The 12036-nt window shown below is 39.4% G+C and overlaps 1 long non-coding RNA gene across 1 annotated transcript; it reads left to right on the top strand.

Moving 5' to 3' along the window:
- Positions 1-9566: 9566 nt before the first annotated feature.
- LOC308193734 lies at positions 9567-11807 on the top strand. Its single transcript, XR_013949884.1, has 3 exons — positions 9567-10117; positions 10366-10518; positions 10922-11807. It is a non-coding gene; the product is annotated as an uncharacterized lncRNA (long non-coding RNA).
- Positions 11808-12036: the final 229 nt, after the last annotated feature.

Genomic DNA, 12036 nt, shown 5'->3' on the forward strand with positions numbered 1-12036 from the left:
AGGATTGTCTGAATATGGTGCTTTTACTGAACAGTAGTTTACTTTGACTTTTGTATGAGAGGTGTGAATCAAGAGAACAAGTCTTCCACCTCTTTCCTTCTACAGGTAAGGATTTGCATAATAGCACAAAGGAAGTGACAGGGGAGAAACTCTGGCAACGTAAAGGAATTGAAGCGAGCGGTCAACACTGCCTCTCCAGGTGAATGAAGTCATACAGAGTAGTTTTTCAGAAAGTTTTTTAAACAGATGAAGAAGAAAATCTGCAGCAGCCACTAAATTTGTTAAAAAGTAGGAGTTTGATGTCCTTGTGCTCAAGGTTTGGCTTTGAGAGGTCAGAAGTCAGCTTTTTCCCTGCATTTAATTTCCCTTGGTTTAGACTCCAAAGTGGGAGATTTGTGCCAAATATTTCTGTGGAGGTGTTAGCTGCCAATATAAATGATTGCCCAAACCTTCCATATGGCTGCTTTAAAACCCTTGTTAAATTGCAGTCTCTCCCAGTAGATGTTTAAAGCTTCAGTTCCCAACAAGACAGCTGGAATACCAGGCATGTGAGGATCTGCAGGCCTCTTGAGAAGTGTTTCTCTTGATGTATTTCTGTAGGCATCATCATCTCTAACTCAAAGACTTAATCTCAGTGGAGGCCATGTAGTTATCCTTATTCATTCTGTACTCATCGGATGACCTGTAACTCACCTGCTACTCTCAGTAGGATGTAGGATGATGCCTTTGAAAGAGGACCTCAGCTCAGCCAGTGTTAAACTCTTCGGTGCCCCCCAGTGCATTGGGATTCACAGCCTGAAGTTAACACACAAGCTTACTTGCAATGTGTGATAAAGATCAGGTGCCTATAAGTAGCATCTATAAAAGCCAACGTGGCAGTTGAATGTCAAAGAGAAGGTGAGGTCTAAGTAAGGAGGCTCTCTGAGCTGGAGGAGTCCTCTCCACGTACTGCTACTGCCAGGACCCTGGTCCTGCCGTGGCGTGTCCAAGCCAAGGAAGCCTTCTGCTGCACAAAACAGGGCAAAGCAGAAGTGTTGCTGCATTTCTATCTGAGCTGAAGGAGTAAAATATTTTCACAGCTCATCACAGTTTAGTTTTTCTCACTTCTTCCCAGAAGAAAAGCACCTGCCCTTTCAGAGTCAGTAGCTGTTGAATGCCATGATCATCTCTCATTGCATGGATTGCAGATGGATCGCTTCTTTTTATATGCTGGTTTGAATTGTTTAAAAACAGTATTTTGTAGTAATGCTTAGCAATGAGAAAAATTGCTTAAATGCTCCTAGTCTTTGCAAGTTAAAATGTTTCTTACTGATGTCTTAAAATATGCAAGGGTGGTTATAAATTTGATGCAGGGTAGCCTTATTAGCTTGTCCTTTAAGGAAAAGCGATTTTAGGCTGGCATGGGAAGATGTTCTTTTATCAGGTCAGAAATGATTGTGCTTTCTCGTGGCTGAAATTTTGAGAAATATCTGATGAAGATTACTCTTCAGAGAGTCTTTCTATCAGCACCTAAAAATCGCAGACAGAAATAAAAGCACCTGTCTTTCAATTCAGCAGTAAGGGGGATGGCATCTAGTTCAAAGTGAATAGAGCTCAGTGTTAAAATGAAAGCATTTTTCAGCGAAAAGGAGTCCCTCCTGAAAATGGCGAGTTCATCGAGACGTGAGAGCATCGCTGCAGGAGTCAGGAGTGATGCAGTCTGTCACATTCTGCGACATGGAACTGTGTTTACTCTTTCATACCTTACCGCATGTTTACTGCCTTTGAGTAATACAACAAAAGCAGTGCTCTCTTCATGTACAGTATCAGCAATCAGTGCCTTCCAAGGTGTGGATGGCCAAATTTCTGCCTGGGAGCCATTCTCAGCAGCAGGTGAACTCCACCGGGGAGGCGTCTGAGCTCAGCTCCCTTTCTGTAATCTCACGGCTGCTGGGTGAGTTAGAGCACTGTGATCTCAGCTTTTGGTAGGGCTTTATAACCTGTCGCTGTGCAGAGCTAAACAAGGAAATTAATCAGGGAATTAATTGCAGCCATGTCAGAGCAGCACTTATTCTGAGAAGTGGACTTGACTTTATATAAAGCTCAGTGACATTTCATGTCTAGGAAAACACTCTGCTTGCCGGTGCAAGCATTACAATGCTGTTAGGGAGGGTTGGTTTTCCTCTCAGGTATAAATATGAAACAGGAATGACTTAGGCCTGACAAGGTGCAGATTTACACAGCGATGCCTTTTTCAGCCACATACATCTGCTGGGGTCAAGTAAAGGCACTGCTCTTGAAATGAAATCAATTAAAGGAAAGGAAAACTGCAAGTCCTTTTCTGGAAGAAACTACGTAGTTTGTAGTTGCAGATTTCATTTTTTAAGCAATGTAGGGATTTTTATACTTCCTCATAGCTGTTTGGTTATAAATATGTAGGTGGTACAATGCAGTATAAGAGAGAGATCAGTGTAATTTCATCGCTTTTGTTGCTTGCATGTAACAATTTATGGATATTAAACCTTTCAAAGTTTCCTTGTAACACACGCTTCAATAGTTTAATGGGGAAAGTACTGAAGTACCTTGTCAGCTTCTACTTTCGAAGATATCATAAATTTACCTGTAGTGATATAAACGCTTAATTTGGAGAAATAGATATGTAAGTTATTGTAGCCATCAGATTAAATTGGGATGGACAGGGTGAATTTGTTAGATTAAGTATAGATAATTTAAAGATTAAGATTAAAGATAACTTAAATATTAAGTCCCTATGGAAAATGTTGAAAAATAAGCAAAGATTTTGCATGCAAACAGGGGTCATTTGTTTGTTGAATGGATAGTAAACTAGTTTTGCATGACCGTATCACATCTTTTCATTCTTTAGTTCATAATCGAATATTCATACTGGGGAAGAAAATAAAATGAACATGCATTGTTAAATCCTCAAAAGACAGGGAAATATTACTTTTAAGTCTTCACACTACCACTGTTTTCTTTTTTCAGAGCATAGTTTCATATGCTGTCTTTTATTTTGCTTCGGTGAAATAAGAACAAAAAATCAGTAAGTTTCCATTTTTTTTCCCCAAGAATCCCAAAGCTCTGTCTGGTGCATCAAGTCCTGAGAAACTTCTGTGCTTTGTTGTAGGAGATGTTCTTTCACAACAGGGATTTTGCCTTTGATCAGTGCTGCAGAGTGGAACAGGGCAGTGGTAAAATGTTTCAGCTCTGGAGCCTCGCTCCTCTCCATCAAATGAACTGTTCTGTGGGCTTCCTCTTCTAAAGCTTCTCCAGACATCCCCCTGAGAAACACCACTTCTCAGAGTACTATTTCCCTAACATATGCTTCATAAAAGTAGCAAATTCCCATTTTAAACATTTTCTGCATGTTTTTTAAAGTATGGCCATATATTCACCTGAGACCTGCTTTTAATAGTGTTTTTCTTCCATAGACGATGTTTCCATACTATTGTTCAGCTTTCTCGTTCCTACTGTTTTGGCTGTTAGAGACATGCAAAAATACCAGTTTCTTTTTTAAAAAAAAAAAAAAAAAGTAAGGAGACTGCAACCTTTCTACACTTCCATTGCTCTCATAATAGATTTAAATATTTTTACTGTTTTACCTGTCCCAAACGGATTTGCTTCAGTAAACCAGGAAAAAATGTACTAGAATAATGCCAATATATCTGGAACTCTAAAAGTTGTTCCTGTTGTGACAGACTATGTTGACAAGTGAAAATGTGAAGGGTTAATGCTTCCAGAATGTGTTATAATAATACATGAACCTGTCCTCTTTTCCTTTTCTGTCTTCAGTCTTCTGCTTCCTCAGTGGTGGTAATTCTTCTCTCAAAAGTGGTGAAGACACCTTATCTCCCATGTTCTTTTATTTCTCTCTGGCAAAGTGTGTTTATAGTTATCTTCATATGTGGATTTTTGAAATGCTCAGGTTCTGGTGTGGAAGGAGTCTGCTCTTGCAGGTGCATGCATCAGAGTTATTAAGCAGCCCAAAAGAGGGGACTAACCCTTGCTGAGTTGTGAGGTTAGTGATTTAGATGTGACCAGTCGTTTCCTCTTATATCCTTCCTGTTGCCATCTGAAACATTTCAGATAAATTGACGTATCAATCCTACACTGTACAACAACAAAGAGTAAGACTTTTTAAAACTAATTAGCAGTCTTAGTAACAAGAGACGCATTGAATGTGTTGTGCTATTATGGAACTACCCTACACAGACCCAACTTCTATTTTGAAGGATCTGTTATACTTTGACCATCTGACCCATTTTATCAGAGATGAGGTAAGTTTTAATTATAGGCAACACTTTTTATTTTTATGGCAGTTCTTTTGATTGTTCAATTCAACATGGATGTTTTCTTTCTTACTTGAAAGGGTGAATGCAGATGCAAAGGAGGGCAAAATGTTTCCAGGGGTATCCTTTAAATTAACTCTATGTAAAAAGATGGGTAAAAGCAGGGTAGAGGTGCAGAAATTAAAGGTTGTTATCCTTTGTGCCTATAGTCAGATGTATCTGTTGTGAATTCAATACTAATGTGAAGCACAAAGGCATACTGCTGACTGCAACTCAATTTTTCCAAGTTAAGCAGGTTCAAATACGTACTGAAAGCATAAAGCTTTCAGTTTTCTGAGGGTGGGCATTATCTATTTGTACATAAAATCTATTTTAAGATGAACGAGTGTAGATAATATATACCTGAAAAAATGTGAAAGCAGCATGAGAAAAATCTTCCCATGAAGGACATAATAATAATAATAATCAGTAGTTCTAGCAGCCGGTTGCTATTGGGGTCATACAAGCAGCTGCTGTGTATCAACAGGATAAAAAACCTCTTTCCTGGGAAGATATCAACAAAAAGCAAACCCAGGAATGCCTGCAAAAAGTCTCTATTACTGATTTACTTTTGTTAGCTGCTCTCAAAAGTTTGAAAAGTTAGAGAATGAAAGGATGTTACCTCAAGGATTTCACTACTGCTGAGACTGTCAGCATTGGTGAAGTCCCCTTGGTCTCTGAGACTCCTGCAAAAGCCACACCGAATGCTTGCTGCTTTCATTAAGACATTGCTGCTGCTGATAAAGCAGGAGTGATTCTCTCTTGAGACAATGTTGTGTAGATGTCTGCTCTTCAATTTATTCTGAAGTGCCTTTTCTTAGTAAGAGTAATAGTTTGAAGCTCGGATGGGAAGGTATTATGGAAATGAAAAGGCTTCACACTTTAAAAAAAAACAAAAAAAAACAAAAAAAAAAAACAAAAAAACAACAAGAAACAAACAGCTTTTCTCAGTTTTGAGACAGAAATGGTATCTGCACATATACAAGTTTTGAGGTTAGAAGCTCAGTAAGTTTGAGGCACATATATTGTGTAATGCACAGAAACTTTTGCCCTTTTTTCTCATCTTTCAGTCCTGGTTGCTGAACATGATTGCAACACTCACTGAATTCCTGTTGAATTCAATGCTATCCTCAGTTGATCATAGCCTGGTCCTTCCCATGCCTTCTGCTCTTTAGGAATCCTAATTGGTTGTACCTGGCAGTGATCATCCATGCATTTGTCACCTCCAGTTGCATTATTGGATCTTTATAGGAAAATTATGCAAATTGTCCACTGGTACCAAACAAAATCAAGCTCTTTCAACACTTGGTCTTCCAAGAATATATCACTGCTATATTCACAGTCCTGTGTTATGCTTCTAATGCTGGTTTAATACCTTATTCCCAACCTTTAACAGAATTAATAGCTTGAGACCAAGCTACATTAAATAAAAATAAATCTAAAACTATGAACCACTTCCATGGCTGTGCGCATTGAAAGGTGCACACTACAAACCCCAGAAGTCAAGGGTTTGATAGTATAATTTTGTAAAATAACGGCTTAAGTCAAAAAGGCAGGTTCCTGTCTGGCCATTTAAATCCCTGTGCTTTGGCTGTGATGGGTTATTTCTGAAGTGCATCATTTCAGTTGCTGGGATCATAGTATGAATTCATAAGCTATTGTACTGGTTCAAACAGGAAGGTAGTAAACTGTGAGAGCAGGGCACAGGAGGCAAAATTAAGAACATTTAACGCCAGGTTGGCCGACAAAGCAATTGATTCCTGAATAATGTCCTGAAAGCTGAAGACAAAGTGCTCTTGAATTCTCTGTCACAAATGCTGGCAAATCTTTCTGACACGTAAGATGGAAATGCTGGAGTTTTTGCTTTGTTTTTGGTTTGTTTTTATTCTTGAGCATCTGTCAAGTGTTTTCCTGTCTCCAAAAAACCACTCAGTTACCAGATGGTAACTGAGGCAGAGTTTTGAGAGGAGTTGGAAACTTGTGCATAAACTTGCTACTGTTTTTACCCACAAAGGTGTCTGAGTATTCTTGCGTTCGCTGGAAATAAAAGGCGGTGTTATGATGGTTACATGGCACTTGGACATAGCGTGTGTACCTGGAGCATGCTCATATGAGTTGCAATGTAGTTTTGCTGTGCATTCCATTCAAATCCAGATGCCTTTCTAAATGCTATTTTTTTCATTTAACAAATTCGCCATGAAGCTAAAAAATAAATTGGATGACATTTCCAAGGCTGGTTGGAAAACAATGTTGAAATTGATCAGTCCTATCACTATGTGTTACCTTTAGCCCAAAGTAAAAGCTTGAAGTGAGAATGAAATCAGCCTGGTATTAAAAATTAATGAGCTGTAAGAAAAAAGGAACCTATGCTGAAATTTTCCAAATCTCAGTCTTGGGGAAAGTATTTACCATTAGCTGTAGTTTCTTAAACTGTTTCCTAAAAATACTATACTTGTAAGTACAGATTGTGTACCATAGGTTATTATACAAGACCATAATCATCATTCCTGGAATAATAAACAAGAAGACTGAAATAACTCTGCTAATTTAGGAAAGGGCTGCTACCACAGCTACTTGAATCAAACCATGTTCTTCAGGCTGCAATTTTTGATATAGAAATCAATGTAATATTCCAGGAAAATAATCTAGGTTGATTGAATAAAATGGCTTTGGCACATAGTTATGTGTGTTTGCTAAAAACAAATTGGAGAATTATTGTCCAGGGACAGGCCTAGTGTATAAGTCAAAGGCAAGGAAAAATAAAGCTGATTTGCATTCCTACTTCTTATTTTCAAAATTGTTGTTGTTTGTTTTTCTGGTTTTGTACTGAATGATAGTCACACAGAATCACAGAATATCACATGGTGGAATGAACCCACAAGGAGGATCATTGAGTCTAGCTGTTGGCTCCATACAGAACCACCCAAAAATCAGACCCTATGTCTGAGAGCGTTGTCCAAATGCTTCTTGAACTCTGTCAGGCACAGTGCCATGCCCACTGCCCTGGGGAGCCTCTCCGATTGCCCGACCACCTCTCAGTGAACAAATTTTTCCTCATGTCCAATCTGAAGCTCCCTTGACGCAGCTCCAAGCCATAACATATATGACAAAAATGACGTGTAAATGTCATCTGAGTTAAGTTGTGTGCATTTACTCCCTGCTATGGAAATTTCGTTGCTATGAAACTCATTTTTATCAGCAAATGATTTCATTGCTGTTGATGACGTAGCTTTATGATAGGCTTTAAAATCCAAAGATATTTACTGTAGTCCAAATGTAAGTGAATTAATAAAAGTCCACAGATGAATGGTGGCAAGGAATTTCCTTTAACCTAGCTGTTCATCATGGACCTGTTTTCGGAGGTAAATTTTCTTGTAGTCCAGCAGGGAGAAGAACCCAATGGCTCCTGATGCAACTTTGAATTGAAGCTCACCCAAATTAAATGTTTGTTGAAAATGTTATACATGTGAAGTTTTGCAAACTTTTTTGTTGTTACAGACTTTTTTTTTGATTAGTGCATTTAGCCTGTAAGAACGTCGTGGTCTATTTTTTTCAGAGGTATTTGCCTTGTCTGTCATCCAAACATTACAGTTTTAATCACCTCATAGTATTTCTTAGGAGTTGATTCAGGTTCTTGAATCAAGGCATTCTTTCCTCTTGTGCCACTGCCAGTACAAACTGTTCACGTCTTAGGCTAGTGCTCAAAAGGGGCAGCCCATGCAACAAGAAGCACTTAGCTTTGTGGGCTGTGGACTACTTACTGTCTGTAAAGGGATGACAGAACAATAGCTGCTCTTTGGCTACTTATGTCTGCCAAATTCCCAGAGGGCTGCAGTTCCTCTGGGAAATGTTTCTCAGAAGGCTGAAATCTGCACATTGGTCAGAAGAAAGCAAAGCTTCTGTGATTTAAGTGACAGGAAGAAAAGGATGAAAAGGGATGTCCAGCCAACCTACCACTTGCTCTTTGACATGTTGTTTATTTCTGTTTTATGCCTCAGCTAAATGACTCATGGCTTTAAATAAGAAAAGAAGAGAATTGACAAATGATATATGTGAAGTTCTCCTAGGTTCTCCTAAGTTAACTCCTACAAATAACCAGCCCCCCCGCCCCCCTCCCCCCCCCCCAAAAAAAAAAGAAGCTGTAAGGGAAAGTGATTATTGCTCTTTTGTAACGCATTAAGAGCAAACACTTGAGAAGGAGAACAACCGTTTTAAGCTGGGAAACTAATGTGCACCACAAGCAGTCCAAAAAAGTACTGGTTTCTCATGGAATGTTTCTTGCATATCCAGTTGCCCCATTTCAGATTTTCAGCTTTTCCATGTAACAGTGTTTCCAGTGAGCCACATTAAAATGGAAAAGAGTTCTGGGAAACGGCTCTCTGAGATGCTGAGGTATGGCAAGAAAAAACAAACAGTTTAAACTTTTCTGCCATGATCTCCTGTAGCAGTAGGCCTGGTAAGGAAGGATAATCTCTGGAGTTAGCAGAGTTCTGTAGAGCTAAGAAAAGATAGATATGACCTTCTAAAATGAAATCTCAAAATCTGACAGTTTGTTCTCTGAAGGTCTCTAATATTATCAAATATTAAATAATGAATATCTAATTGTCATGATACATATGTTGCCTCTGAATTAAAAATAAAATAAAACACCCAATAATGTTCTGGAAAATGAATTTTTTTTCCCATGGAAATAATAAAAAGCCCTTAATAATATTTTGCTGAAGGCAAAGATAAGAGTAAATAATGATGACTGATATAAACCAGAGTGATTTAAAGCAAGAAGCAAGCAATCATGTCTTAATAACTGAATTTACTTTCATTTTGCATTCACATTTAATTGTTTTGTAAAGAAAAGCTGACCCATACTGAACAGTAACCATTATGGTGAGCTGATTTACAATGAATTTTAGTCCCTAAGCCCAATTCAATACTACTCATTTTGACAGATACCAAAAAAAAAAAAACAAACCAAACAACACTATCAGCAATCCCTCAGTCTGTGACTTTCCTCATTCAGTGGTTTTCCTTCTCTACAACATCGGCACTAAATATGCAATTCTAAAATCTATAAGTTATTTGTATAAAATGGAATACACTTTTTAATTCTTTCAAATGTAATTTTAGCTAGAATATGTATTAAGGAAAAACTACTTAAGCTGCAGATTTTTTTTTTTCATATGCAGTGTTTTCATTCTTCCTGATAAGTAGAAACCAATGCAGGTTAACAAATAATTCTCTGTTTCAGTTTGCACTGAAATAGTGTAACTGCCAATAACGCAAGGATGTATATTCTTTCTGAACACAGGCATTGCTTAGCTAGAAAAACATGAAGTTAGCTGTGTCATTGCAAAATCAGCAGTAATTGAAAATGGTGCTTCCTTATCCAGTAACCGCTTCCTGCTCCCTCTGTGCCCCATTGTTCCTGGTAGGCGGGTGCTGGTCAGCACCCGTTTTCCCAGCCCTCACACCACCATAGATGCTGTCTGCCATACACCTCTTTCCCCATTTGGTGAGCAGAGTGACATGGCAGCTGATGTCAGGTGGGCTGGGTGACGACGTGAAAGAGGAGGCAGTCATGATGATGTTATTCTCTGCTCCACGGGTACAGCTGGCTTTATCCTGAGCCTGTGATGGGAGAAAGGTGGCAAGTGCTTGTGCATATATGTGACCTGTCACTCTTTCCTCTCCTCTCACTCTTCAGAGGTCACTGCACCCATGTCCTCCTCTTTAGGAGGGGTTGTGCCTCTTTTTGCTTTCTCCTTGCAGATTGCCCCATCACTGCCTCTGGTAATGTAGGTATCCACAAACGGTGGGACAGAAGCCATGTGGCAACAGCAACAGCTTTGCTGTTTGCTGCAGCTCTGGACCCTGTCTGAAGGGCCCCTCTGTGGCACCTGAGGAGTCTGGCTTCTGCTGTGGGGAGCTGCCATCTCTGAGTTGAACGTCGGGGCGTCTTAAAGTTTTTTTCCTAGATTTAATAACTCTCATAGGAAGCACAAAGCTCTTTATAGTGCCTGGATTGAGTTTTACTCTTCTGCAGATGAAAGTCATGGGAGTGCAATTTCCAAAGTTTGTCGAGTGTTGACAGCCTGAAACCTGGGCCTTGAAACAAACGAGCACCTGAGCGAGCAGGATTTGGCGGCTTTCCAGAGGAGTGAATGATGTTTACTAACAGCCCTCTCTATTCTCTGATGTGGGTCATATTAATTTTTTGTTGTTGACATGTTTAATATTTCAATACAATGGACTTAACTGTAACCTAGAAAACCTAACACTTTGTCTTCTTGGAATTGTGGTTTTAAAATTTATGCTGTTGTCTTCTTGAAAATAGAAAATATAACTAGGCAAATTCTTCAGCAGAAAGGCAAACTCTATGAATAATGCAATTGCCAGTGGGATGTTGCAGTACTCACAAATAGAAGCAAACTTGCAGCATACCTGTTGATTCAGATGGTGGACTTAATCAGAGTAATCAGAAGATACAGATGTATAGGATTGGAAGTAGATGGGACAATAATATTGTAGCATGCCTGAGATGCTGTATCTGCTGTCTCACACAGTTCCTCACAGAAACTGCTTTGTCTCTGTTTTTGAAGTTTTTGCATGCTCAGCTCCCGCTGGGAAGTTTCTGGGATCCTTACTTTGAGAAGTGTTGTAAGAAGTGGAGGATGGCCATAGCGCATCGGCTTGAAAGCCCATCCAGATTATTAGCTGTACCTGCGAGCAGCCTAGGACAGCATGTTGAAGTGGGGCAAGTATACCCTGATAGTTCCTCAGCTGAGTTTTCCACTCCAGCAATAAACATTTCAGTAGTAACTTTAGTAGTAACTTTAAGCACTGTCAAGCTTTTATCTCCATAATTGCTCTGGAACCACTGTAAATATGTTACGTGAAGAAAGGTCTGCCTTTGCTTATTGAACCTGCTAACTGCTAATTTTACTGTGTGTGCTGTTTTTCCTCTTGTTTAGTGTTTCCTTCATTTTTATTTAAGGAATAAACATGCCCACTTTACCTCCTTCTCTCACTAAGCATTTCTCTTTTATTCTCTTTATTTTTTAATCATGCCTTTCCTAGCCAAAGAGATTCAGGCATGAGAGAACTGTTCACTACTGTTTGTCATCCTTCTCTGTGCCTTTCCCAGTTTGGCTTGGTTGTTTTTACCTGAGAGGAATCGGAATTGTGTGCTGCGGTCAGTATATTGGCATAGCATAGGCTGATGCAGTGGCAAGATTTTGTAAAACTGATGATTTCTCCTGAAACAAAACAACTGGCCTAATGCCTGAGTCCCCCGCCTTGCTTTGATTACAGAATAACCCTTAGCAAATCCTACCTCTGTGTGCCTCATCTTCCCCCTCAGTAACATTTTCCAGATCTGCCGTTTCAAGTGTTTGAATGTCAGTCGATGACTGGGTCTGTGGGCCGTGCCGCGTTGCATTCTGGAGGTATCACGGTATGCATGGGGGATCACTACCTGCTGCTACTATTCTGTCCTTCCTGATGTGTGGAGGGGTTCCTTTATAAAACCATCCCGAACATAGGCTATCTGCAGTCATTGTTCACTGATGTGGCCTTTGGGTCTGCAGCTTGTCATTTGTTCTGGTTATGGGGGAAATGAGAAAACTCAAACCTTAGGAAAACTTTATAGGGATTTAATCAGGTTATATGTGTCCCTCCCTGCCTCCCCAATACCTTCAGAACAGGGCGGAAGATT

This window comes from Anser brachyrhynchus (assembly GCF_964034855.1).
Source record: "Anser brachyrhynchus genome assembly, chromosome: 4".
NCBI classification, from domain to species: Eukaryota; Metazoa; Chordata; class Aves; order Anseriformes; family Anatidae; genus Anser; species Anser brachyrhynchus.